Raw genomic sequence first — 24,699 nt, forward strand, 5'->3', positions numbered from 1 at the left:
AATCCCAAGAATCAATAAAATTATTAAATTCACGGCAGGAAGTATTACTTGGAGGGGACCCAGTCTTCTCATGAGCTCCTCTCATCGCATCAAAATCCCCGATCAAACACCAAGCTCGTGCAAAATTACTAGAAACATTCGAAAGAGAAGACCAGAGATTACGTCTCTCAATGTAGGAAACGCTGCCATAGATAAAGCTATATTGATGAGGCATAGAGTTGAGGACAATCTCCACCGTTATTTGTTGATTATGTATATCCATTATATTCACAGACAAATTCGGGTTCACAAGGAGCCAAAGGGTTGGCAACAAGTGCGAATTAGTGCAAACAAGAGTTAAATTCAACCGTATCCAAAAGGAATTAGGTATGTTTTGAAAATGTACCATTGGTTCAGAAAGGCATAGCATGTCAGGTTTATGAGTCTGACAGAAATTAGATCACCTTTTTTGGGTAGAGGCGTTACCAATTCCTCTGCAGTTCCAATAAAGAACTAACATCGGAAACGGGGTGGAAGCCGAGGTGTCCTTTATGACATCCTAGCCGGGCCCTCGGGAGATTTCTTATTTTTTCTATTTTGTTTCTGCAACTTGGAAGTCACCGAGGTCCATTCCCCTTCATCATCTTTCTTTTCTTTTTCCGTATTATGTTCATTAGTTTCAGCACCAACATGAGCCTCAATATCCTCCTGTTGCTCATATTCTTCATCTTCATCACATTCATCTGCCCATGAGGTTTTGCTAGGCGAAGAAACATTGGTATTAGCCTCAATAGTAAGTAAGGAGGATATGTTTTTAACCGTTTGTCTCCTGTCATAAACTATCAATCGTTTTTCATTGATCTCTGCTTGGCAAGATATTCCAGCCTCACATTCACTAACATCCGTTTCCACTATAACTTCTGGCGTGTTTACAGTTGTCATGATGTTATCCTCTTGTCCCAAGTTTTTCTTTTCTGAATTCGTCTTTTCAGTGGCTGAGGATTTCAAAGGATCCATACCATTTGTGCGCTGTTGCCAAAACTGTTTTAGAGGCGGTGCTGGTTTGTCAGAGTTTTTCCCATTCCCAATCGGATTATTCACTATCTTTTTAGGTCGTCCTTTATCTGGTTTATTTCTGTGATAATTTGCGGTGATATGCCCTACTGATTTACAATCGCAACAAAACCCTGGTAAATTCTCGTAGAACAAGTTTACCCAAACCATTAGGTCATCAGTGTCCACCCTAATTTCAGTTTGTAATTTTTTAGAAAGATCCAAGTCCACTAAAATACGAGCATAATGGCCAAATTCCCCATCAAGAGTATTCCGATCAAAACGTAGGGGAACTCCAACAATTCTAGTGATATCGGCAATAATTGATCGGTCCCAAAACTCCCATGGAAGGTTGTACAATCGTATCCACACCTGAGTAGTGGTTGTTTTATGATTTGACGGATCAAACCCTGGAGTCCAAGAGGATAAACGAAGAATACCAGGTTTTAGGGCAAGCGATCCCCGACTCCAAATAGTATTTAGATTTTCCTCAGATGGAAAAATAATGTGAAAGAACCCCTTTCCCAACGATGTTAGCTTCCAACTCGTATTGATTCCCCATATTAAACTCAGTTTGGCCTTCAAATCAGAGTGTTTCGAAGGTAATTCGCCCTTTGCAAGTGTAATTCGGCCAATAACGGAATATTTGCATGCTGCAACTCTGCAATTGTATACCGGTTGGGATATTTTGATGGCCTTTAAGCCTCCAATGTCCTGAATCAAAGGGGGTGAAGGACTAGGGTTTACCGAATGGCTGTTGTTTTTAATGGTTTTCACCACGAATGGTTGTTGTTTTTAATGGTTTTCACCACAGTGTCTGCATAGGATGATTGTAAAATCGGAATAGCCGCAGTCGAAGGTTTACATGGCGCAGGGAAGGACTGATTTTAGTGAGCGTTTCACGCTGCCGAGAAAAACCTTCCTGACCGCCGGAGATGATTTCCGTTTCCGTCGAAGAAAAGAGAAGGTTGCGGTGGTGGAGGGAGCGGCGCCGACGGCGAAGGCAACTGGCAGTCAGTGGAGTGGCGCTTGTGAAGAGTTATTTTGTATTCTTTTAAAACTTCCACATTTCCCAACAAATAAATGCGGCCTCATTTTTTTTATTATTTTATGAAACATATTCAATTTTTAAGATCTCATTGCTTCAATGTACAGTACAATCTTAGTTACTAATTAAGATATATGAAATTTTCAAAAATGAAATGAAGGCATAGTTGTTTTCTATTCCTTTCTCTATTGTAATATTTACTCATTGAAATATTATTTGGTAGTGTCTAAGTACGTTGGGAGTATTGACCTAACCAGACTAGACCAGACCAGAATATGGCCAGTAAGATTTTTATTCATGAACTGCTAATTCTGCTATTTTTTTTTTGCTCACCTTATAATCTCACACAACTCTGACCATTCATCAAGTAATTCACTCTTTAATTTATACTTTATCTTAATAATTAAGTTGATTATGTTAATTAGCATCATCATCCATCTTTCTTCATGATGACAAAGGAGTCTCGCCTTTCAACAAAGCCCTCCATGTATCTTTTTTAGATTTTATTGATGGTATGCTATTAAAACTTTTTAGATTTTATTATCAATATATGACAGACATATATTTTTCAAAAATAGCTAAATTCCTAGAGAGAAGTAAATGAAATAGTGATTAACATAGTGGCCTAGATAAAAGTTTAAATGCATAGTGGCCATGGATCCAAACTTTTTCTGCTCTACTACAGCTCAGTGGACCGTGTTTGATTGGTGTCTGGTTTTTCCGGATCATTGTTCAGTCACGATCCAAATTAAGGATTCATTTTTACAAGTGTAGATAGAGTAGTTCTATGTTATACACTTTAAATCTTAGAATACTATCCATTTGGAAATCTTTCATGTTAATTTTTTATTTTTGGGTGTTTCAACTCACATATTTTTTTTTATCATTTTCTTAAAGGTGGATAATTGGAGGCAAAAATTATTAGAGTTGAACCATTATCCAGGAATAGGACCTAATCCCCACCACACACCTGGACCCAGGGGCGGATCCAGCCCAGAGCCCGCGGGGGCCGAAGCCCCCACAGCCATCGGCTCCGCCCTTGAGTGCCGTTATTTTTGTCCGGTGTAGCCCCCATAAATATTAGTATATATTTAACCTATGCAGTATTATTTCAAAAGTTTAAAGTAGCTGAGTTAGTTAAGGGTCTTGTTTTAAATTGAGAGGTCATGGGTTCAAACCACACGGACTAAAATTAGCCCCCCCGGATGTGGATTCCTAGATCCGCCACTGCCTGGACCGCCACCTCGTCAAAATTAACCTAGTGTTTCCCTTCGTTTTTATTTTCCTATAATAAAAGTAAGCATGTAATCAAGATTCTAAGAAGTTATGAAGTATTAATTATTTGTCACTTTATATTAATGATCTTATTAAGCAGTTTAATCCATCTTGTTTTGCTCTTTTGGAAACTAAGATTAGTGGTGAGAAAGCAGATGAGGTGGTTAAGAAGTTTAAGAACTGGCACTGTGTTAGATCGGAGGCAACTGGCCGGGCTGGGGGGATTTGGCTTTTTTGGAGGCCAGATCGGATTCATTTTGATATTCTTAGCATGGATAAGCAGTTCATTCATTGTAAAGTGAGTATTTCCGTCAATACTCCCTTTTTTATTACCCTTGTGTATGCTGACCCTATCTTGTCTAATCGAAAACGGCTCTGGGAGGTTCTCTATTCTATGAGTGTCAGCATTTTGGAGCCCTGGTTTGTGGCGGGTGACTTTAATGATATCGCCTTTATGAGTGATCAGAGAGGGGGGTCCAATCATTATGTTAATCGCTGTCTGCATCACAAGAATAGTATGGATTTATGTGGGCTTTCCGATCTGGGGGCTTCTGGTCATAAATTCACTTGGAAGCGTAATAATACTTTTGTTCGATTGGACAAAGTCTACGCTAATGTTTTAGCTCTAACTTCCTTCCCCGAGTGCTCTGTGTTGAACCTCCCGTTCCGTCATTCGGATCATTGTCCTATTTTGTTTAGACTTTTGAGAGGTAAGCATCCTAAGGGTAAGAGACCGTTCCGGTATCAGTTGGCTTGGGAGTCCCATCCTAAGTTTAAAGAGTTCGTTCATGAGAGTTGGAGACCTCATTCGTATGTACTACAAGCTGCTGAAGGGTTCAGGAATAAGGTGCAGGGGTGGAATAGGAATGTGTTTGGGCATATTATCAGAAGGAAGAACAAGTTATTAAAGAGGATGGAGGGCATTCAACGCAGGTTGGAGGGGAGGTTTGATCATAGCTTTGAGGGCCTCCTCAGAACCCTTCAGAAGGAGTTGGAGGCTGTGCTTAGGCAGGAGGAATTCATTTGGTTCCAGAAGTCTCGGAAGTCCTGGATTAGAGATGGGGATCGTAATACCAAATACTTCCATCTCTCTACCCTGATCAGAAGGCAGAGAAATAGAATTGAGGCCATTAAGGATTCTAATGGTGATTGGGTTTATGAAGATGAGGTTATTCGGAACTTAGCCCTGGATTTCTACAGAGAGCTGTTCAAAGAGGAACCTGTTCTTTTGGAGAGGGCTCACTCTATTGCTACATTTCCTTTAATCAGTGAGGATTGTAATCAGGAGGCCTTTCAACCTATTTCCCGAAAAGAGATTGACCAAGCTATCTTCAGCATTGGGGCTTCTAAAGCTCCTGGGATTGATGGTCTTCCGGCGGGCTTTTACCATAAGCATTGGGATGTCGTGAAGGAAGGCATCTATAATTTTGTCTTGGGGGTGTTCAGTGATTCGAAGGATATTGAGCTGGTTAATAGAACCCTCCTGGTTCTGATTCTTAAGATTGATAAGCCTTCTTCCTTTTTGCATATGAGACCTATCAGTCTTTGTAATGTTCTTTACAAAACTGTTACAAAGATTGTGGCTAATAGAATCTGTGGCATTCTTCCTGCGATCATTTGTCAGAATCAGGGTAGCTTTGTGCCTGGTAGACAAATGATGGATAATGTGGTGATCGCCCAAGAGATGGTCCACACGATGAAGATTAGGAAGGGGAGGAAAGGCATTGTGGCTCTGAAGCTGGATTTAGAGAAGGCCTATGATCGAATTAATTGGGATTTCTTGATGGAGAGCCTTGAGAGAGCTAGAATCCCAGACAGATGGAGAAGTTTAATTAAGGTATGTATTTCTTCTCCTATGTTTCAAGTTATGGTCAATGGGGATATGTCGGAGGAATTTTCCCCGGGCAGAGGAATCCGTCAGGGGGATCCTATGAGCCATTTCCTTTTTGTTATTGCTATGGAGAGGCTCTCTCACCTGATTCAGGATGCGATTGATAATGGGAGTTTCCACCCTGTGACGATCAACAGCTTCTGTCCCCAGGTGACTCACTTATTCTTTGCAGATGATGTCCTTATCTTTCTTGAGGGTAATGAGGAGCAGTTGAGAGTCATTATGGATATTCTGGATTGTTTTTGTTCGGCCTCTGGGCAGAAGCTTAATATCCAGAAATCTAGGATGATGTGCTCTAAGAATATGAATCAGAGAGTCTGTAAGAGATTAAGTGATCTCTCCAGTATTCCTCTTACTGATTCTCTTGGGAAGTATCTGGGCGTTCCCCTCCACAGTGAGCGTGTGTCTAAAGGCTCCTTCAAAGAGACTTTGGATAAAGCTAATTCGAAGTGTGCCACTTGGAAAGCCAAGACTTTGTCTCTCGCTGGCCGCCTCACGTTAATTCAATCTGTTAATTGTGCTGCTCCCAATCACATCATGCAGGCTTGTAAGCTTCCGGATCCTGTGCTTAATGATCTTGACAAGATTAACCGTAGGTTCCTGTGGGGGGAAGCTGCGGAGGGCAGGAAGATCCATCTTGTGCCTTGGAGTGAGGTTTGCCAGCCTAAAAATTCTGGGGGTCTGGGTATTAGGAAAGCAAAGGACAATAATAAAGTTTTATTAATGAAACTCCTTTGGCGTATGTGGCAAAACCCCTCCTCTCTTTGGGTTCGCCTCCTTTGTGGTAAGTATCGGAAAGACAAAATCTTCGGGGGCCCGAAAGAGAGGGTTGCTAATTGTTCCTTCCTCTGGAAAGGACTTAGTGCTGTGTTTGATGAGTTCTGCTCGGGAGTTGGCCTGGAGGTGGGGAATGGTAAGTCCATTAGTTTCTAGTTTGATAACTGGATTGGGGATAAACCGTTAATTGAGGTGTGTTCTTCCCCCCCGCCTAGTGATATACGCAACTGGAGGATTGCCGATGTGGTTGACTCGGAAGGGGACTGGATCTGGTCAAAGTTTGATACTTTCTTTAGCCTTGAGACTCTCCTTAGAATGCGGGGAGTGAAGGTGAGTAATCAAGAGGAAGACTTGGATAGGCACTGCTGGGCGCTGACTAACAATGGAGTTTATTCTTGCAAATCGGCCTTTGAAGCTTTCTCTCTCTTTAGATCTGATCCTCCCTCGGATGTGTGGAAGTCGATTTGGACCCTTAAAGTTCCTTTCCGTATTAGGAGTTTCCTGTGGCTGGGCGTTAAGGACAGGCTTCTTACTAATTCGGATAGGCACAGAAGGCACTTGGCTGATTCTGGAGCTTGCAGTAGATGCAGAGTAGATGCAGAGGCCATGTTGAGACTTTGTGCCATGCTCTTAGGGATTGCTCTAATAGTAAAGAGGTTTGGAGGAAAATTCTCCCACACCATATTTTCTCTTCCTTCATGGCACATTCTGAGGTCGACTGGTTCTCTGATGGTGTTAGAGGAAAGTTGCTTCCATACATGGAGCATGGTGACATTTTCTTTGCTATTATCTGTCACCAAGTTTGGAAATGGAGAAACGAGGAGATTTTTGGAGATAAAACTGTTTTTATGACAAACTTAGCTGATTTCTTCTCGAAAAAACTTTTCTCTATTATCAATAGTTTCAAAGGAGAGTCCCTTTCCAGAGCCTCTCAGTGTTGTGATGTCCATCTCGTGGGATGGAGCAGGCCAAGAGAGGGGGTTATGAAGCTGAATACTGATGGTTCCTGCCTCAGTAACGGTAAGATTACGGCTGGAGGTGTGCTTAGAGATGCAGGGGGCGCCTGGCTTTCTGGGTTCTCCCAGAATTTAGGGTTGGGTTCTTCCTTTTCTGCGGAGCTCTGGGCTATTCTTACTGCAATAAATCTTGCTAAAAGGCTGGGTGTTAAGAGGCTCTCTGTGGAGTCTGATAATTTGGAAGCAATCAGAATGATTTCTGAGAATCATTCTATGGGTCTTAACAGTCGCAACCTCATCAAATCTATTAAAAGGCTTTGCTCCTCCTTTGAGTTCGTAGAGTTCAGACACATTTTTAGAGAGCAGAATCGTGTTGCTGATCGCTTGGCGGCGGCGGGCCATGAAGGGACGTTAGGCGTTACTACCCGTCCTGTTTCCCCTAGTTTCATCTCTCCTCTTCTCTTAGAAGATAGGATTGGGGTTAGCTTCCCTAGGCTAATTCCTGGGTAGTTTGTTGTTGTTCGTTTTTCTTTTCCTTTTCTACCAAAAAAAAAATTTATTTGTCACTTTATATGTTATATCATATTGGATTTTTTCCTAGACTAATGTTGTTTCTTGAGATATTCCCGTAAGACTTGGTTAAACTTATTTCCAGGAATAATGTCCGTTCCCCCATGAAGAAACAAGTGTATAAAGAATAAAAAAACGCAAGAATTGTGCAAGGCCATGAATACTAACAAATAACTCTCTTTATTCCGTCAGCCATGATAGTTTAAAGGCTAAGTTACAAACTTGGCCCAACTTAGGGACATTTAGATATCCATTACAAGATTTCTTACCAAAATAAACACTATGATTTTGGAGTTTAATTTTCTAGTCATTTAACTTTAGAAACTTATTATTTTGATTACAAAGAAAAAAATCTTCAAATGGTATTTTCTTGGAAGGGTGACAACAATTTCTTGATCAGTTGGACAATTGAACTTCTTCGAAATGGCCTTAAAAATGGACAAAAATTTCATAAAAGCACAATGATATATTGTTAATTACATACGATGATGCACAATATGTGAAATATGAGAGAAAATTGCCAAGAACATAACAGTAACAACGGTGGGAGATAACAGAAATATGGAAGAGTGGAATGAAAATGGTGATTGATGATCAGATTATCGGATTTTGCATATTACTGTCATGCTGAAACAAGTAGAGGTAACTGTTCTATCCGATTTTGTTGACATAGTTGCAGATTTTGTTACTTAATTTTCGACTTTTTTGGGTTGGTATCATGTTATAGTATCTTGTACATAATTGCCACCACCGGCAAAGCAAAGTTAATGTCTTAGCATTAATATAATTTAGGAGAGCACTAACAAGATGATTTTAACAATGATTTGTAGTTCATGAATTTGTTTTATTCAGTCATGTATGCTTGTGATGTATGAGTATTGCAATTTCTTCCATTTTGGTTGTCTTTCAATCCTTTTGCAAATGGTTCTTTCTGAAAATAATTTGAATCTTTGTATTATGAATTGGGATCAAATAAAAGAATGTCGATTATTTTTGGAATGTAGAGATCAATGTTGGAATTTAGAGATCAAAGTTGAAAATGTTGTTTTGTGCAATTTTGATTGAGAGTTCATATGGAGATATAATATTGTTATTGATGCAGACATCTTTTCGACAAATTCGAAGTCCAGGTTAAGGAAGTAGCAAGGTAACAAATTTCGTTAGGTATGTGGGGAAATGATTCAGAAGAGGAGGAAGACACACTTAAAGTTCTAGTATATCTTTTTCTTTTAAGTGTATCTACCTGGGCGGATCTCCCTTGAAGGATCTCCTTTGAAGGATCTCCTCTGATGGATCTCTTCGGCGGACCTCTTCGGCGGATCTCCTATGAAGCATCTCTTCGATAGATCTCTTCGGCGGATCTCCTCTGATGGATCTCTTCGGCGGACCTCTTAGGCAGATCTCCTTTTGAAGGATCTCTTCGATAGATCTCTTCGGCGGATCTCCTCTGGCGGATCTCTTCGACGGACCTCTTCGGCGGATCTCCCTTGAAGGATCTCCTTTGATGGATCCCTTCGGCAGATCTCCTTTGAATGATCTCTTCGATGGATCTCTCCGATGGATCTCCTTCGACGGATCTCCTTTGAGGGATCTCTTCGATGGATCTCTCCGATGGATCTCCTTCGATGGATCTCTCCGATGGATCTCCTTTGACGGATCTCCTTTGATGGATCTCTTCAGCGGATCTCCTTTGAAGGATCTCTTCGATGGATCTCTCCGATGGATCTCCTTTGACGGATCTCCTTTGAAGGATCTCTTCGATGGATCTCTTCGACGGATCTCTTCGACGGATCTACTTCTGGGTACCTATCTGATGTGTCTCCTCATGTGTATCCTTTGGGGTTACTTGCTCACCAAGGAGGCTTGGGATTACTTACCCACTAGGGAGAATAGGGGATTACTTGCTCACCAAGGGGGGACAAGTCTAACACCAGCCTGTCCACTATATTTACTGTTTTTCCATTAATAATTGTTGTTTTGTCATTAGCCCTTATTTACTAGTTTGCCACTTGTTTTCCATTATCCCACCTTACCCCTTTAGGGTTTATCCATTTAGTTATAAGTGAACACCCTTTATTGTAATTTCATCTTTAGGTCTTGGATGATATAAATTCATCCTTTCCATTGTAAGAAAGACAACTTTTTATCAATCAAATTATATCTTCTCTTTGAGAGTGTTTTTAGGGTTCATCCCTCTTAACAATGGGGATTTCTAATTCCTTCAAGTTTAGCTTGTAAATCTGGGGGTTTCACGGCTCCTTCAAGTTTAGCTTGAGAATATCTTTGGTAGTTTACGATTGAAAACTATCGCCCGTTACCCGATCTGTATCAGTTATGCTAGGAGTATGTGATTGATTTTCTTAGTAACAACTTGCATGTTATTTGGTTTTTTCTAGGAAATGTTCGAAAACAATATTTTGGAAATTTACATTTTGGTTCTATTGTATTTTTCAAATAATAATTCAAGTCTTTTGTATTTTAAGAATAAAAATGTTGTTTTTTGATATTTCCATAAATTCTCAAAAGTTATTCATTTAAATGAAAGAGTCCTTAATTAATCAATTTCTATAACAACATTGAAAAAGAAAAAAAAAAGTTGATTTGTGTTAAACATACCACATTGCTCAATTGCCAAACCACATGGTTCCTTAAATATTTGAGGCAATCATAACCATTCAAGATTCCTTTTGGGGTTGGTTACAATTTGAACAAGAAAATTTGGAGAAACAAATTATGGGTCTTTTATTAATAGAAATTAACAACCAAAGTTGACAAAGCTATAGGAAGATGATCAACCATATGCTTAATTTGTAGACATGAGAGTCCAGTCTGTATAAAAAACTAAGATACCAAGGTTACATATATTAATAAGTAATGCATTTTCTCCATATCTAGATTTTTAAATATGGATGAAACATAGATCTTTATGGAAATGTATATATAGCTGTGTAGGGGAAGATCAATTTCATGTCCATCAAAAACTCTTTGTGCATGATTGTGAGCAACTATTGGCGCAGCCTTCCACTTCATCCAAATCTGAACAAACATATAAATAAATATAAGTTTAGATGGGGATGAAACCAAAAATTCACACGAAAAAGAGACGTTCTAAGCTGGTTTCATACTGTTTTGATGGGGCGGACTAAAATTTCCATGACCCCATAGTCGAGAGAAAATTAAGAAAATTATATTTACCACAAAAAATACAATCCCTAAATATTAAACATTGTACTTTCATAATTTCTCAAAATCTTTGATAAATTGAACATGGCAACAGATAACTCTAATCCCAAAAAAATATATGTATTTCTTACTAAACTTTTGACAATTGACACTGATTATTTGGTTATAATTTCATCACTTACTTATATGATGATATGGTACCAGAATTTGAACAAACCGGGTACCATAGTAGAAATTTTGAAAAAGGTTGTAACCAAACCAATAAATTAATGGAGATATAAGAAAGGAAAAGAGAAGAAAGAGAGAAATATTTACTATAGTTGTCTTGGGTGATAAGTTTGGAGCAGAGTGTGGAAGCACAACCAGAGATGCAAAACCGTTGGTTATCATTAGCAGTGGTTCCAGTCGCCCAGATTATGCACTTAGCAGTACAACTTGCAGGGCAAACGGCTGACCATGGCGGAATAGCACATTTAATTAAACAACCCTCCATGCATTTATGAAAACTCATTGTTTCTGATTCGCCAAATAATGAGCCAATTACCACTACCATAAGCACAATTGTAACTATTTTGTTTTCCATCTTTTTCCTCTCAACTAAAAAAACCTAAGTGTATTTGAAAGAGAGAGGATTAAAGTTTGTAGGTAGTTTTGGATGCATGACATGGTTTTAATGAGCTATATTTATAGGTAGCAGTATGCATGCATATGAGTAGTAGGTGAACCCTCACAAGGCATTATAATAATAATAATAAATCTCATGTGCAATAATGGTAAGAAGATTGTATAAAATAGAATATATATAGTAGTTGAGTAACAAACGGATTTAGGCGCTGTTCTTTATTACTTAATTTCAGTAATAATCAGTTCAGTTCAGTTCAGTTCAGTAGTAATCAGTTCAGTTCAGTTCAGTATTTAGTTTCAGTATTCAATAATTTATCATTATTTATTATAATTATTATATATTATTATTATTTATATATAATTTATTATTATTATCATTATTTATTTATAATTTCAGCAATTTATTATAATTATTATAATTTATTATATATTAATTTATCTATTTTCATTATAATTATATTTATATATAATTTATGCTTTGTCATTATATATATTATCATTATTTATTATAATTATAATTATTTGGTGCAACTTATTTGTAAATTTTGCGAAAAGTAAATAAATATTATATTAATACGTTTACATTACAATGCTCTAAAAAATTAACTGGCTCAACTACCTTAATATCTCAAATAGTGCAATTTTATTCCTAATATTAGAAGCCAATAGCAATTTTACCCTTAACATTGATAAATTGAGTCAAGATTTTGTATTCATATGAAAATTCATATTTAGACGTTAGGAGTAAAATAACCCCGGACCCAAAACGTTAAAGGTATTTTTGTACCTTAATACTTAATTGTAATAAAAAGTTAAGAGTGTGTATTCATATAAAAATTTGTATTTAATTTCATAGGCTTTAAATTATATATAAATTTGTGTTTGTATGTAATTTATATTTTTAATTTAAATTAGACTCATTTTTATTTAATGTCATAGGATTTTATCGAGCCTAGATTTTATTTGATATTTAATTTAGTTTAATCTTTAATAATATGTTTATTTATTATTGATATTATTTTTTTGGTAGAAATATTATTATTATTATTATTATTATTATAAGCTTATTAATGTCCAATATTATCATTAAATTATTTTAAAGTCTAATATCATCATTATTGTTACGTTCGATTAAATTCGGTTAAGTTCGGTATCATTCAGTTAAGTTCAGTAGCATTCAGTTAAATTCAGTTCAGTTCAGTATTCAGTATCATTCAGTTCAGTTCAGTTCAGTTCAGTTCAGTTCAGTTTTTTTCAGTAATAAAGAACAGAGCCTTGGTTTCCTTTTTCCAAATAACTATAGTAGTATAAAAATAAGTTAGAAGAAGAGAAATTGATATGAATAGAGGAATTTAAGTGTGACTAACAGTGAAAAAATGAGAGTTTTTGAAATATTTATTGTGATATCAATTATTATGGTTATGAGTCCAAAGATGCTCAGCTAATTCAAATTGCACAATCTATTGTTCTGAATGCACAAGTGGATTTTGCAAGAATTCCTAAAATCAAAAGGCTTACTATCACTGCTATTGTTGATTAGCCTATTAAATAAAGATTAGGGTCTTTTTTGTGTTGTTTTATCTAATGACTTAAATGTTTGAGCATGTCAACCTAATTTAAATGTTCATCACCTTAATTTTCTACTCTCATTTCTCACTAAAAAACATATGATATTTCTAATTTTTTATTTTTTTAAAGAAAACCCGACTAATTTTAAGAAATGGAAGCATTATCAATATAAAGAGCAGCATCTAAATAACTAGAAGCAACAATATCTCAAGAAATTAGCACTAGAAAGGGGATGACAAGCCACTGAATGGGCACACTGATTGGTAATCAGGGGACAAAAGCCACATAACAATATGAACCGATAAGTAATAAATCTCGAATTTCTTATAACAATCTCGAACTCAGTAATATCATGGACCTTTGTTAAACTGAGATCCACCACCCGTTTAGCATCCATTTCAAATTGAACATTCCGAAAGTGGAGTGAAACCACCAAGACTATTGCATCTTTGTTTTCATTACTACAAACAAAGGTGATGTGACGGCCTTCTTCATTTATTAACCACGTATCATATCATACTGGAACCGAATCTTCTCTCCTAATCCTTCAGCGAATACCCCTTTTGGATAACTTTAATCGAACTCTTTAGAGGAAATGAAAGACACACGAGCATAGTATTAACCCTTACTTGTTTTCTCTTTCTTTCTTTATTGTAATATTTGCTTAGTAAAATATTATTTAGTAGCCTCGGAGGACATAGGGAGTATCGGCTGAACCTCATTAAATTAGGAAGGTGTCATCTCCTTTTTTGTTAATTAGATTTTAGCATTTTTGCTTTTTAAAATTTATAAAAATGATAAGGTGCAAAAATACCCTAATATTTACACGTAGGAGCAATTTTACTTTAATGTTGGCAACCAAGAATAATTACAAGTGAAATTATTTAGAATTTTTTTTTTAAAATATATTATATTTTGTACGAGTTGGATAAAAAAAATTATATATTTCGTCCAATTTAAAAATATTAATCTCCAAATCTATTATTAAATCACAAAAATATGAATTTTGTTTACAATCAAATTACGTATAATTGGTGCAGAATAATGAACAAAATATCGGTGTTTAATAATAATATTTGAAATTGACCCAACTTGTCAACGTTGCAGTAAAATTGCTCTTGCTTGCAATGTTAGCGGTCAAATTGCATCATTTTTAGATGTTAAGGGTAAAATTGCAAATACATGTAAACGTTAGAGGTATTTTTGCACCTTATGCTTCATAAAACAATAAGGTTGAATATATTCTGAGTGCTTTGAACTTGGCCCAAAAAATTGATTGCCATCGGGAATATTAAGAATGGGACTTACGTTCTAAAGTAAAAAGTAAAACTAAAATTGACATAAATGGAAATGTATTAATTAGAGAATACAAGATTTTTTTTATACGAAAAAGTTATTCGGATAGAATGAAAAGAAAAACTTTTTGTTACTAAACCACCCTTGTTGAATGTCTATTATTCAAATTTTTTTATTTATTTTTATATCATTAACGCACATATATCGGAATGGGGTTAGAGTTAGTAGTTTTCTTTTTTATTAATTAATCATTACTTATGGAAGTTCCAACACATCCATTCATCTTTTTTTTTTCTTTAACTGATTGACTACTAGATATATATACTTTTTTTTGGTAAATATATAGTTATATATACCAACTCTTAATATTTGAAGTCGGATCACTGGTACAGATCGCACATCTCCTTACCTCCGGGCCAGCTACTTTGACATAAATTGAAGACACTTCGCCCAGTACTTCGAGCTTGGAACAGGAAGGTTTGGGCTTGGTGGAAGCCAACATTGCTACGGCTAAACTTCACTTGGAAGAGGTCCAATCGGATATCTCTAAACATGGTTTTAATAGAGAAATGCAAGCTCAGGAAGGCCATGCTCAGGCCGAACTCGATCTGCAGCTCTACCGGCAAGAGCTATTCTTTAGGGATCGGAGTAGGGTTCAGTGGCTGACAACTGAGGACCGCAATTCGTCATTTTTTCATCGAGCGACAAAAATTAAGAATGTTCCGGCTAACCTTTCTACTCTGATGATTGATGGGGTGCTAACGAGCGATGAAAACTGCATGTCCCAACATGTTATTGATTTTTATACCTCTCTGTTTACATGCAACTCGCAATCGGTTGACATGAGCGTAATTGCAGATACCATCCCGACTTTGATAACGATGGAAGATAATGAGGGTTTGATGAATCGGTCGTCTATTGATGAGATTAGGCTGCAGTTTTCAGTATGAATCGGGATAGTGCGCCGGGTCCTAATGGGTTTGGAGGGATCTTTTATCAGCACTTTTGTTACATCATAGGCTAGGATGTTTGTGAAATGGTTTTTAGCTTTTTTGACACGGGATGTGCTTTCCTTGGCATGAATTCTAGCCTTATGGTGCTCTTTCCAAAGGTTAATAGAACCACTGACATCACGCAGTTCAGGCCTATTGCTATAAGTAATTTTAATTATAAGATTATTGCAAAGATTCTCATTGACAGGGTCGCTCCGGTGGCTGCAAAAATTGTGTCTAACAACTAGTTTAGATTTATTCAAGGAAGGAATATTCATCACTGCATTGTTGCAGCTTTGGAAGGGATAAATGTGATGGGAAAGCACTGCTTTGGTGGAAATATGGCTCTGAAAGTTGATATTCGAAAGGCCTTTAACACGCTCGATTGGAATTTTCTGTTGGTGGTTATGGAAGCTTTTGGATTTTCTCTCCGTTTTCGTGGGTGGATTCTGGAGATTTTGAGATCGGCAAAAATCTCAATTATGCTTGGGGGTAACGCGAAAGGCTACTTTGGATGCTCTTGTGGGGTTCGATAAGGGGATACTCTATCTCTTATTTTATTCGGCATTGCGGAAGAATTCTTCTGCCGGTGGCTTCACAGGGTTGAGCAACAGGGTATTCTCACACCTATATCTTACACATCCGAGGCTAACTTTCCATCTCATCTATTATACGCCGATGATATACTGCTTTTTGGCAAAGCCAAGTTGAGAAACGTGAAATGTATCAGGGATATCTTTCAATTTTATGCAGCAATTTCGGGTCAGGTGGTGAATTGGGAGAAAATGGAAGTATTCTTTGGACGTCATATTGGGAGCCATAGGAGATCTAGGTTCGCTGCGTTAATTGGTGCTCGGGTTGCGGACCCGCCTTTCATTTATGTCCGTGTCCCCCTATTTATCGGGGCTCTAAAAAGCAGATATTTACAGCCGATTGCTAACCGATTCATGTCTAAATTCAGTTTATGAAAGGGGCAGTCCTTCTCTTTTACAGGGAGGCTAACCCTGGTCCATTCGGCACTCACTCGTGCTCTTATTTACTCTATGCTTATCTACAGATGGCCAGTGGATTTATTGAAAAGAATTAATCAGGCGATCAGAAACTTCCTTTGGACCGGTAATCGGGACCTGCGCAAGCTTATGGTAGTGCCGTGGTCTATTTGTTGTGAACATTAAGATGGAGGCAGACTTGGGATAAAGGATCTGGGCCTTTTCAATTATCCTTTGCTGGGAAAGTTTGGTTGGGAACTTTTGCAGGGCTATTCTTTCATTGCCGGACTTCTTCGAACCCGTTTCCTCACCGCTTCTAGTCAGCCAGAACACTATGTTATAAACTCTTCAGTTTGGACATCTTGTCAGTCCATATTTAGCAGTATTAGAGACAAGGCCAGATGGTGAACTTTTGGATGGATGTGTGGATTCATCCGACCATCGTTGATGAGCTCGAGATTCCTGCCAATGAGCAGCGATCACTGTCGGAGCCTGTAAGCAGTTCTCGCACGTTCAAGGAAATATTCTGCAGGTGAAGCATGGTTTAGATGAGAGGGATGTTTGCATCTAGAGGGTCTCGGATTTGGGCAGCCTAAATGCTAAGAATTTCTATGATTATCTTGCACCGTCTGGGTCTAAGGACTGGGGTCGAATCATATGGCAACCGTTCATTCCACCCCGAAGATCTGCCACTTGTTGGACGATGTTGCATAACAAGCTCACGGTTCAAACCGCCCTTCAGAGATGTGGCTTCTCATTGGCTTCAAGGTGCGAGCTGTGTAAGGAGCACGAAGAGTCCTTGGAACATCTATTTACCTCTTGCACGGTGGCGTCCACGCTGTGGGCAGCCATTGGGAACCACTTTGGTATTGTGATAAATCTGCAGACAATCAGCTCCTTCTTTATTGTTAGATGGGTGACGATGCCTGCTAGGTGGATTAAGGTAAATACCGACGGCTCGGCCATTGGTTCGACAGGTCATGCGGGTGCAGGAGGTTTTCCGCAATGCTAGAGGCTTTGTCAATGGCTGCTTTGCGTTCCACATCAACAACTCTTTTGCACACGTCGCTGAACTCAAAGCTGTTCTATTTGCAATTGAATCAGCTTGGGAGAGAGAGTGGCATAGCCTTTGGGTCGAGTCTGACTCTGCTTATGTGGTTAATTTGTTCAAAGGCAGGGATGTAAGGGTTCCTTGGCAGGTTCGATAGGAATGGCTTTAGGGTCTGGCATGTTGTGCGCTTATGAATTTCAGAATCTCCCATATTTACCGCGAAGGAAATCAGGCGGCGGATAGCCTTGCTAGATTCGGCAACACTGCAACAAATTTGAAATGGTGGCTTATGGCACCGTCATTCTGTCAATCTTTTATTTTTGATGATCTATGTAATGTAGCTCATGTTCGTTTCGTTTAATTCTTTCTTTGTATGTTTTTAATTTTTTGTTCTTTCGGGTTTGATTGAGGCTGTTCGCTGGGGTGCCGACCTAGTTGGATGTCAACGTCGAGCCTTAATCACGTCCCAGCATTTCAATAAAAAAAAAACTCTTAATATTTGAAGACTAATATTATTATTATTCTTTATCAGAATTTTATTTTTTTAATTATATTTTAGAAAAGTATAAAAATAAATATTCTGGTTTGACCAATTTGTAAAAATTGACCTCGTAGTTTGAAAATTTGTAAATAGAGGGTTGTACTTTGTAAATGCTACAGTTAAATGATATGTCAGTCAATTTTGCGGCCAAATAATACTTCTGATTTAATTAATTTACAAAGTTAGACCTTGAATTTTGAATAATTTGCAAAGTCATTTTTTTTAAATTCTCCAAATCGTTTCATTTTGAGGTAAATAGTCTCGACAATAATTTTTTAAGGAATCATTCAGTTTGTAAACTACAAAAAGCATGAACTCTTGTTTGCGAACTTTTGAACTTTTGTTCTAATTCTTTTTCTACGGAGAGGACTCTAGGTCTCGATGAGATGTAGGTGACCCATGAAAAAGCTTCGGTGTCACTTCCCGTTTTGACTCCAGTTGTCACGGCGGAGACACTAAATCCCTTGTCTGGGGATGGGGAAGAAGCTAGTTCTTCGGACCCCAAAAAGAGAAGGGGAAAAGCCCCTAAAATGGAAAAAAACCCCATCTAGGATAGATTAATCGCTTTAAGATCGTTGTACCCTAGTCTTAGGGCGTTTGAGTGCCTAGTTCCCGAACTTGTCCATCATCCCACCATGCCCCCTAGAGGGTATTTCGCTATTTATCAAAGCCACGTGGAGAGGGGATTCACTTTCCCTGTTCCTGAGGTGATAGGGAATGTTGTGGAATTTTTTGGGATCCCCATATGCCAGCTGCATCCCAATGGGTGGTTGGATCTTATTTGTGATTCGTACTTGGTGGCGAATCTAGGAGTAGTCCTAGCCCGAAGGGTCTTCCGCTCTCTCCATATGCTAACTAAGCATAGGGTGGAGGACCATATAACCTTATACAAATTGAAAGGCTATTGCCTTTCCATAGCAAGATGTCATACGTCCACAACTGGGTGAAAAAATTCTTCTTCATTAAGTTGGATGATGGTGTATCTTTAGGATTCCCGACATCGTGGAATTATAAACCTAAGGAGTGGGCAAGTAGGGGCTTCATTCTTAACTCAGCAGAAAAAGGCGCCTTGAAGCTATTATGGTCGGTTAAGCCAAACTTTTGCGTGTATGACCAAGCTCTTGAGTTTATAAAGACCTCTGCGAAGATATTTTTGTCTACTTTATTATATCTGATATATTTTCCTTTTATCCCCCTGGCAGGGGAAGACTAATGAAGCCAATGTGATTGCAGAGCATAGGAAGAGGCAAAAGGCTCTAGAAGCCCATGATAAGGCCGACGTTGCCTTGAGCAAGCAGTAAGGAAAGCATCCTACCGCTGAGATAGAGACTATCCCAGCCGCTAAGAAGTCGAAGGCGGATCGCGTCTCTATATGGGAGAAGGCGAAAGCTGTCTATGTCCCTTATGGCAGCCTTAGTCTCCTTGTGAAGGGGGCTAAGGTGAAGGTGTCTTTACTGCAGCCTTCTACTTATATGCCAGTTAGCTTTCCTTTTCCTTTTTCTTTTTGTTATTTCCATTTTGAAAGCAAAAATTTTATCTGAAAATTTCTATTAAACAAGGTGTTTTTAATCTGTTTGCTCAATGGTGTAGCCAAAGACAGGTTTTTCTTGTAGTCTATGCATAGAGCTGGACCTCCACCCATTCCACTCGATCTTGAGATAGAAAGGACCTGCAGAAGGAATCAGGCAGCAGCTCGACGAGCAAGACAAAGAGAGCGACAAAGACAAAGAAGAATGGCTGGTCATGGAGCAGATCCTCCACCTATGCTTGAAGGAGAAGGTGAAAACAACAATCCACCAGTCATGAGGATAAGAGACTACTCTAGACCTACTACTGAAGGCCACTCATCATGTATTGTGATGCCTAATGAGGGGAACAACCTGTTCGAGATCAAGGCATCTATGATACAAATGCTACAAGTTGTTGTTCAGTTCAATGGGTATCCCAATGAAGACCCAAATGCTCATATTCAAGATTTTGTTACAATGTGCAACACGTTTAGGACTAATAAGGGGGTGGCAGATGATCTGATCAGGTTAAAGCTTTTTCCTTTTTCTCTGAAGGACAAAGCAAGAATTTTGTTGAAGAACCTTCAACCGGGATCAATAACTACCTGGCAGGAAATGGCTAGTGCGTTCCTGATGAAGTATTTTCCACTAAGGCAGGCTATCAAGTTGAGAAACGAGGTATCTCGTTTCATACAAGAAGAAAATGGGTCATTAGCCGAGGGTTGGGAACGTTACAAGGAGTTGCTGAGAAGGGTACCAAACCATGGCATTCCCATGTGGATGTAGGTTCAAAAATTTTACAATGGAGTCACCAACACTTATAAAATTCAGATTGAGTCCATTGCAAATGGTAACCCCAAAGATCTTGAACCACAAGCCCTGTATGATCTCATGGAAAGAGATGTTCTCACAAGTTACAACTAGCACTCAGTGAGGAGTGATGGAAAAGGGACTCTAGATTCTGATACCTTCTCAAAACAGACAACACAAGTGGAACAGCTTGCTAAACAGATCAGCAAGATGAACGTGTCTTCCATTCATAGTGAACCACCATTTTCTGATGAATGTGACTTCAGTGGTGGTCACCACTTCAATATCCAGGAGTAAAACTAGGAAAATCCAACAAAAAACAATGTGATTATGCTAGTTACAATCAGAGAAATCCACCCAATCCTTACTTGAATACATACAATCCTACAGCCAGGAATCATCCCAACTTTGGGTGGACTCAGCAACAAAGCCAACAAGAGCAACCGAGATACCAGCAACAGTAAGGAGGTCAATACCAACATCAACCTCAGCAACAATACAAACAGCCTATTCAGGGTAAAGAGGAGGATTAGCCAGATTTGAAAACCATGATGATGCAATTCATGAAGCAAACTCAGGCCTCTATCAAGAATCTAGAGAATCAAGTGCATCAATTGGCATCATCATCCTCATCTAAGGGAAATGGGATCATTCCAAACAATACCGAGCCTAACCCTAAGGGAGATGTCATGGCTATCACACTAAGGTCTCGTGAGGAAACATCTAACTCTATGATAACTAACAAAGTGGCTGATATTGCAGGTACCTCAAAAAGAATCGAAAATGTCAAAGAACAAACTGTTCCAGAAAACATCAAGCAAGTTGCTAAAGGACAAGAGTCGGATCAGGTTCATGAGGAACCCGGGAAGAAGTACAATCCACCTCCTCCCTACGTACCGCATGTTCCTTATCCAGCCAGGCTCGTGAATCAAAAGTTGGAGGAGCAAAATTCCAAAGTTCTAGATCCATTGAGAAAGTTGCTTATCATCATTCCATTCGTGGAAGCTCTTGCCCAGATGCCAACTTACGCCAAGTTCCTAAAAGGTATTCTGTCGAACAAAAAGAAATTGGAGAACATCTCCATGATCCAACTGAATCGAGACTATTCCTAAATACTGCAGAACAAGGAGCATCTTCCTAAAAAGCTAAAAGATTCAGGGAGTTTTTCAATCCCTTCTTCCATTGGTAAATTGAATATTGAAAATGCATTGTGTGACCTTGGGGCTAGTATAAATCTTACACTCCTAGAAAATATCGATTTACGGACGGAAGTGTCTGACGGAAATATTTCCGTCAGAAATTTATGTCGCATTTCCGTAAGAAATTCGTTCCATCAGTACTGCTGACGAAAAACTCAGACGTACCAAAATATCTGTTAGATATTTATGGCGGGAAGATTCCCGTCTTATTTGTGATAGAAATCTCTAACGAAAATTTATTCCGTCAGCTTGTGATGGACATTCTGACGGATTTTATAGCATTTGCATATTCAGAAGAATATACAGATGGAATTCCGTCAGAATTTCTGTGTCCTTATTTTTCTATTCATATATTTTACATTTTTTAAAAGAAAAATTATATTAGTTCAGTAAATGTTTATTTTGAATTTGGATGATCCCTTGTTTCAAGTTAATGTCGAAAATGTCTAAAAATGGTGCAATTTTATTCATAGTTGTATTTTTAGTATAATTTTGACATCTACACTTCACATGTGCATCATTTTATCACTTATTAGTAACATATCACAAACATATGATTAGACATTAAAAAAATAAATTTGTGGTTTGTACGAGTTGGGCAAAAATAATTCAAATATTTTAACGAATTTTAAAATATTAATCTTTAGTTCTATTATTAAATAAAAAAATATGAATTTTCTTTTATAACGAATTGATATGCAATTGGAGTAGAATAAAGATAAAATATCTGTATTTTATAATAATGTCTGAAATTAACCCAACTTATCAATGTTGAAGGTAAAATCTTGGTTGCCAATTATAGCAGTAAAATTGCTAATGACCCTAAACTTTAGGGGTATTTTTGCACCTCATCCCTATTTTTTATATTTTATCCAAAAAAATATATGCGATGGTATGTGACTATCGAAAAAAATTTAGATTATCTTATATCAAAATAAAATATTTATCTTTATTTTTAGTGTCTTTGAATTTCTTGATAATTTTAGTGATTTAGAATATTTGAATTTAGATTGTTTATTAAATTTGCGAATGATCAATTCACATTTAATATATGATTTTATATTGGTTTAATTATTATAATTTTATATTACTAATTAATTTATAATTTATTTATCAATCAGTTTAAGATATATATCTAATCTTTTAATTATGTAATTTCTACACTTTACTCATTTATATTCATTTATAATATAATATTTAAATATTAAACTATAATCACGTGTTTTCGTAATGAAGTTTATTATAAATTAATTTTATGGTACATAACTTTATTTTACTGACTTATATATTATAAAAACGGTAAAGTTCAAATAAAACCTCCGTGGTTTCACTAATTTTCAGATAACGGACTGTGGTTTATTTTTTGTCAAAACAAGGATTGAGGTTTCAAACTCGTATTAATGCTATTAAAAGCATCTTTAACGACCTGAAAATGAAAATTTTCAAGAATTAAAGTTGTTCAATATCATATTTTCTATGGAACTACATTTTTTATTTTCGAAAATCATTTTTTTTTGGAACTTTCTCTCTCTAAACACTAACTTTCTCTCTCTTTACCAAACATCATCTAAACAATCTCAGAATAAAAAAGTTCAAGAATTAAAGTTGCTTAGAATATTAGTAGTTCTTAAAATATGTTATTTTTGAAATCGTCAAATGTGATTTTAATAGTATCAATCGAAAAAGTCCTTATTTTGTTAAAGTTAAAAACCTCAATCCTCGTTTTGACAAAAAATAAACCACAGTCCTTTATCTGAAAATTAGTGAAACCACATGAGTTTTATTTGAACTTTATCCTTATAAAAATGAAAAACTTACTTTTTTTGTGTATTTAATATATTTTTATTTTAATTAAAATCATATAAAAAGTTCATATATAAATCATTTTGTTATAGAGTGGACTTTTACACATAAAGCCCAATTTTCTCTCATTTTCTAGGTCACATTTTCTCGGCAGCAAGGATTTCAATCCTTCTAATTGTTGATCTTCTTCAAACTTTCATATCCCTCTTACTCTCCTAAGCCGATTTAAACCCTTTGATTTACTAAAGAAGAATGAGGAGCAAACAAGTCGATTTGATCTCAAAAATCTCAAGAATAAGTCTTCTCTGCTTAGTAATGCTTTTTTTCTTCAATCTGAGATTTCATACCCATGACGATATAAAGCGACTCAAATCGGTATGTTTTTACCAATTTATCTCCTTCCTCTGTTCTCAGGGTAAATGTTCATCAAATATTGAGAGGCGAGAGGGAGAGGGAAGCTTGTTCATATCCATTTGATTTCACCATAACTTACTTTTTCTCCAGGTGAAAAGAAATGATGCATCATCCCAACCAGATATAGAAAGTGAATCGCAGCCTGCAGAGGCATTTGAGATTGAAGATATTTATTATAGAGGTAAAATACAAGTCTAAAGACACAATAATCTTAACATGTTAAACGATCTAGTTAATGATGACTTTCCATCTTTTTCCAAGGTAGGTGACGGAGATGATTGTGTATATATGCAAAAGGTGGAGAAGTTGAAAGGAAATGCAAGTTAGGAAAAAATTACATGCCTAGACTATGATACCATGTCACGACCAATACTTGAATTTTATGGTAAATTTCTGGTCTTATTGGTTTTCATGTTTCAATTTGTTCTAATATCCCTTGTGGATATAATACATTCAAGAAAGTTTTGTTACTTTCAATTTTATGATTATGAATTGTATGAATAGAAATATTTGATATAGTTGATTAAAGAATGTTTATTTTGTGGATTTAGCTTATTAATAATTTAATATATTTGAAGTTAAGGAAAGCTCAAAATCAAACAAACTGAATCTTAACCAAACCCATCTCCTTGGTTTGTCTATAATATTCAGCTCGGTTCTATTTCTCCTTGCAATATATTTTTCAGTTTAATCAGTCTACTTTTTAAATCAAATCAACCGCCCATTGCTCGTCCCTAATAGTTCTATGTTCATTTCTAGGTTGCAAATTTCTCTAAAATAAAACTAGTTCTTCCAGCAACAAGAGAATACAATGTGTCAAGCAAGAAAATGGTTAGCAGGAAGCATCTCAAATCTTTCCTCTCATCCTCTAAGGGTCCGTTTGGTATGCCGTAATGCAATGTAATGTAATCAAGGTCGTAATGTAATCAAAGTTGTAATGGAATGGAATGGAATGGTAATTCCATTACCATGTTTGGTTGACAATCATGATGTAATGTAATGACCATTACAATATTTATATTTTCCTAATTCAATGTAATCATAAAATTTTGGGTAATTAATTTATTAGTCCCTATATTTTGACAAAACACACTGTTTAGTCCCTGTATTTTCAAAAACACACACTAAAGTCCCTAACGTTTTTCTCGGTGAACTGTTTAGTCCCTAATGT

At 37.0% G+C, this 24,699-nt stretch overlaps 1 long non-coding RNA gene across 1 annotated transcript; it reads left to right on the forward strand.

The window, feature by feature from the left end:
• Positions 1 to 23,352: 23,352 nt before the first annotated feature.
• On the forward strand, positions 23,353 to 24,365 carry LOC136222419 (uncharacterized). The gene is made up of 3 exons (XR_010685636.1): positions 23,353 to 23,489; positions 23,619 to 23,709; positions 24,325 to 24,365. It is a non-coding gene; the product is annotated as an uncharacterized lncRNA (long non-coding RNA).
• The last annotated feature ends 334 nt before the right edge of the window (positions 24,366 to 24,699 follow it).

This window comes from Euphorbia lathyris, chromosome 3 (genome assembly GCF_963576675.1).
Source record: "Euphorbia lathyris chromosome 3, ddEupLath1.1, whole genome shotgun sequence".
Classification (NCBI taxonomy): Eukaryota; Viridiplantae; Streptophyta; class Magnoliopsida; order Malpighiales; family Euphorbiaceae; genus Euphorbia; species Euphorbia lathyris.